This window comes from Hyla sarda, chromosome 7 (assembly GCF_029499605.1).
Source record: "Hyla sarda isolate aHylSar1 chromosome 7, aHylSar1.hap1, whole genome shotgun sequence".
In the NCBI taxonomy this organism is placed as follows: domain Eukaryota; kingdom Metazoa; phylum Chordata; class Amphibia; order Anura; family Hylidae; genus Hyla; species Hyla sarda.
This window is the reverse complement of record NC_079195.1, coordinates 200773078-200778428: the sequence shown is the minus strand read 5'-3', so window position 1 is coordinate 200778428 and position 5351 is coordinate 200773078.

The window sequence follows — 5351 nt, the reverse complement described above, 5'->3', positions numbered from 1 at the left end:
CATGATGTGGCTTTTTTTTATTTATTTTTTTTTTTTTACGCCTTCCAAAAATAGTATGTTTTAGTATAGGCATTATGGGGGAGATATATCATAACCTGTGCAGGGGGAAAGTGGAGTCGTTGCCCATAGCAACCAGATTGTTTCTTTTATTTTTAAAGTGGCCTTTTATTTAAAAAGTGAAAGAAGAAATACAATAGGTTGCTATTGGTCAACCTTTGCTTTGCCCGGGTTATCATAAACCTCCCCCTATAGTCCCTACTTTTTTGTCATTACAAGTCATGTGATTTCTATTGAAGAATAGGGGGCACATCCACTCGTCGTGTTTCTTCCGTGGTTTTTTTTTTATTTTATTTTTTTTAAATGCTATGTGGGGCTGGTATTTTGTATTTCCCAATTAACTCCCAGCTAACATCTGGCCACAGCGTTATTGGGCCCCAAAAAAAAGCCATGCGGCAAGTATGGCCTTTTTTATTTTTTTTATTTTTTATAAATATTGCCATTTGTCTTCAGCCTAAGGCCTTGTTCGCACAGTGCAATTTCCAGTGAAAAAAACATTTTATATGGGTCTGTTGATTAGAGATGAGCGAACTTACAGTGAATTCGATTCGTCACGAACTTCTCGGCTCGGCAGTTGATGACTTTTCCTGCATAAATGAGTTCAGCTTTCAGGTGCTCCCGTGGGCTGGAAAAGGTGGATACAGTCCTAGGAGACTCTTTCCTAGGACTGTATCCACCTTTTCCAGCCCACCGGAGCACCGGAAAGCTGAACTAATTTATGCAGGAAAAGTCAGCAACCGCCGAGCCGAGAAGTGCGTGACGAATCGAATTTACTGTAAGTTCGCTCATCTCTACTGTTGATCTGTACCAGCAACCTGGAAAGACTTGATTCACATGATCTTTTTTTCTATTCCCTGGATCTTTTGTATTTATGCACCTTCTTGGTATAGTAGCGTCCAGTCACATTGTGGGCATTCCTATCAGGTAAAGGTGGGCACACACATAAAAGAGCTAAGGCTGAGTATATAAATGGCCTGCACATCTTTCTTTCTATCACCCCCAACCGTACGGGGCCCCGACTCTGCTTGACACTGCAGCCGACACGCGCCCCCCCCCCCCCCCCCCCCCGCCCCCGCCCTCCCCATGTATCTCTATGAGAGAGGTAGCATTCGTGCACCCCCGCCTCTCCAATAGAGCTGTGAGGTCGATGACACGCGCATTAGCCGCACAGAGCCTTGGTAAGGGCGGTTCCCCGAACAGGACATCAGCAGTCAAACTAGGGGTTAAGGACTGTCTACGGCTGCAGTACTCCTTTAAATCCTGCTCAGGTTCCTGATACCTCCATCCGCTTCCCTGGTGCCTCTGGTTTCAGTCCGCTGTCATCCTCTGCCGGGGGTCATCACTTCAGACTGCAGCTCAGCTAATCCCTGTCCTGAGGCAGGACATTGCTGAGCAGCAGCCTGACACATCGACTTATGACACCAGGTAGAGCGGTGGTCTTCAACCTGCGGACCTTCAGATGTTGCAAAACTACAACTCACAGCATGCCCGGACAGCCGTTGGCTGTCCGGGCATGCTGGGAGTTGTAGTTTTGCAACATCTGGAGGTCTGCAGGTTGGAGACCACTGATAGAGGATCACACTGGAACCCAGGGCAGTGATACCAGAGGCATTAGGGGAGGGGCAGGAGTTAAATAGAGTTTTGTGGGCTACAAAATTGTTAAAATTAAAGGGGTATTCCAGGAAAAAACAATTTGTATATATATATATATATCAACTGGCTCCAGGAAGTTAAACAGATTTGAAAATTACTTCTATTAAAAATATTTTATCGAACACATGGAGAAGGAGAAATGTCGGCACTGCCGCACTCACGATACTGCCGGAGTATACTGGATCACTGCACCGTCAGGTCCAAATGCCACAAATCCGGTGCTCAGTCCGCCATAAGCATAAGCGTAGATAACTTGAAAGAAGAGATCGCAGACGGCACTCACGGAGACAGCAAGAAGTTTTATTCGGGATCGCTGGTCCACGCAACAAGAACGCCAAGTAAGTCGACCGGTTTCGCGCTACGCAGAGCGCAGGTCACGTGTAAGCGCTCTGCGTAGCGCGAAACGGGTCGACTTACTTGGCGTTCTTGTTGCGTGGACCAGCGATCCCTAATAAAACTTCTTGCTGTTTCCGTGAGTGCCGTCTGCGATCTCTTCTTTCAAGTTAAAAATATTTTATCCTTCCAATAATTATCAGCTGCTGAAGTTGAGTTGTTTTCTCTCTGACAACAGTGCTCTCTGCTGAGATCTTTGCTTGTCTTGGGAACTGCACAGAGTAGAAGAGGTTTGCTATGGGGATTTGCTTCTACTCTGGACAGTTCCCGAGACAGATATCATTAGAGAGCACTTAGACAGAAAAGAACAACTCAACTTCAGCAGCTCATAAGAACTGAAAGGATTAAGATTTTTTAATAGAAGTAATTTACAAATCTGTTAAACTTTCTGGAGCCAGTTGATTTATAAAAAAAAGTTTTTTCCTGGAATACCCCTTTAAGGTCAGAGTACCCCTTTAGTTACCATAGCAACCACCAAACTCCCCTACATTTTGCAGAGGTCTATTGGAAAACGTGCAACTACTAACTGATTGCCATAAGCAACACTGCTACTTACCTGGTTGTCATGGCCAACTGCACCACTTTTCCTTTGCAACAATATTGATAAATTGCTCCTGTTGTTTGTAGCACAGAAGAGAGGATCCTTGCCTCCCCTTTCTTCATCAATCACTTCTTATGTATCAGTAATAACTAGAGATGAGCGAACTTACAGTAAATTCGATTCGTCACGAACTTCTCGGCTCGGCAGTTGATGACTTTTCCTGCATTAATTAGTTCAGCTTTCCGGTGCTCCGGTGGGCTGGAAAAGGTGGATACCGTCCTAGGAAAGAGTCTCGTAGGACTGTATCCACCTTTTCCAGCCCACGGGAGCACCTGAAGGCTGAACTAATTTATGCAGGATAAGTCATCAACTGCCGAGCCGAGAAGTTCGTGACGAATCAAATTTACTGTAAGTTCGCTCATCTCTAGTAATAACCTCTATGTGAAGCAGATAGCACAATGTCTGACCTATACCAGTATATACACTGTGGGACTTTGAACCAGTTTATCATGTGGTAGATTATATAGAAAACATTGTATATACGGGTTAGCTTTCCTCAGGAGGATTCAGGGCCCAAAAATAACATTCAAGACAAAAAATTAAAAAAAATAATAAGTCCAAAAATAATTGTCACGTTTAAAGGGTAACTCCACCCCTAGACATCTTATCCCCTATCCAAAGGTTAGGGGATAAGATGTCTGATCACAGGGTCCTGCAGCAGTCTCCGTGCAGCACTCAGCGTTCGTTTAGAATGTTGGGTGCGGGTAGTAGGTGTCGTGATGTCTTGGCCACGCCTCCTCAATACAAGTCTATGGGAGGGGGGCGTAGTGTCTACCACAACCCCTCCCATAGACTTGCATTGAGGGGGCGTGGTGTGATATCACGATGGGCGTGGCCATGACATCACGACCCCTGCCATTCGCTCCAAGCGTTCAGAACAAAATGTTCCGAACACTGGGGCAGCAGGCTACCCCTTTAATCCTTGGGTTGTGTCTGGTATTGCAGCTTAGCTATATTTAAAGGGGTACGTCCTCAACTGGTGCCAGAAAGTTATACAGATTTGTAAATTACTTCTATTTAAAAATCTTAATCCTTCCCGTACTTATCAGCTTCTGTATGTTGCGCAGGAAGTTATTTTCTTTTTGAATTTCCTTTCTGTCTGACCACAGTGCTCTCTGCTGACGCCTCCATCCATTTTAGGAACCATACAGAGTAGGAGCAAATCCCCATAGCAAATTTATCCTGCTCTGGACAGTTCCCAAAATGGACAGGAAAGGAAATTCAAAAAGGAATAAACTTCCTGTGCAACATATAGCAGCTGATAAGTACTGGAAGGATTAAGATTACCAAATAGAAGTCATTGACAAATCTGTTTAACTTTCTAGCACCAGTTGATTTAAAAAATGTTTTCCAGAGGAGAACCTCCTTTAAAGGGGTAGTCCGCTGCCCCAGTGTTCAGAACATTTTGTTCCGAACGCTTGGAACGAGTGGTGGGGGTCACGCCCCCCCCCCATAGACTTGCATTGAGGGGGCGTGGCCATGACATCACGAACCCGCACGCACCGTTCTAAACGAATGCCGTGTGCTGCACAGAGATTGCAGGGGTCCCAGCCGTGATCAGACATTTTATCCCCTAACCTTTGGATAGGGGATAAGATGTCTTGGGGTGGAGTAACCCTTTAAATACTGTACAAAAATGCCAAAATCCTATTTCTCTTTGCTGAGATTCGCTCCAGTTTTATATGGTTTATTGTACAATGTCCGTAAAAAAAAACAAAAAACACCAACGAGGGAGATGTGCTGCCGGTATGAGCTGTATTAAAGGGGTACTCCGGTGGAAAACATTTTTTTTTTAGGTCTTTATAAGTCAACTGATGCCATAAAGTTAAACAGATTTGTAAATGACTTCTATTAAAAAAATCTTTACCCTTCCAGTACTTTTTAGCAGCTGTATGCTACAGAGGAATTTCTTTTTTGTCTTGTCCACAGTGCTCTCTGCTGACACCTCTGTCCATGTCAGGAACTGTCCAGAGCAGCATAGCTTTGCTATGGGGATTTTCTCCTGCTCTGGACAGTTCCTGATACGGGCATCAGGTGTCAGCAGAGAGCACTGTGGACAAGACAAAAAAGAAAAAATTTTTTTTTTAGATCTTTATAAGTCAACTGATGCCATAAAGTTAAACAGATTTGTAAATGACTTCTATTAAAAAAAAATCTTTACCCTTCCAGTACTTTTTAGCAGCTGTATGCTACAGAGGAATTTATTTTCTTGTTGAATTTCTTTTTTTGTCTTGTCCACAGTGCTCTCCGCTGACACCTCTGTCCGTGTGAGGAACTGTCCAGAGCAGCACAGGTTTTTCTATGGGGATTTTCTCCTGCTCCGGACAGTTACTGATACGGGCATCAGATGTCAGCAGAGAGCACTGTGAACAAGACAAAAAAAAAAAAACAGAATTTCCTCTGTAGCAAACAGCTGCTAAAAAGTACTGGAAGGGTAAAGATTTTTTAATAGAAGTAATTTACAAATCTGTTTAACTTTCTGGCTCCAGTTCATAATAAAAAAAAAAAAAAAGAAAAAAAAAAAAATTTCCACCGGAGTACCCCTTTAACCCCTTGGTTGGTTATTAACATTATTAGCAGAGTTACTGAGCTGTGATTTTGCTTAGTCAGAAACTTATGTAATTGTATATGGGACATGGGAGAAAAG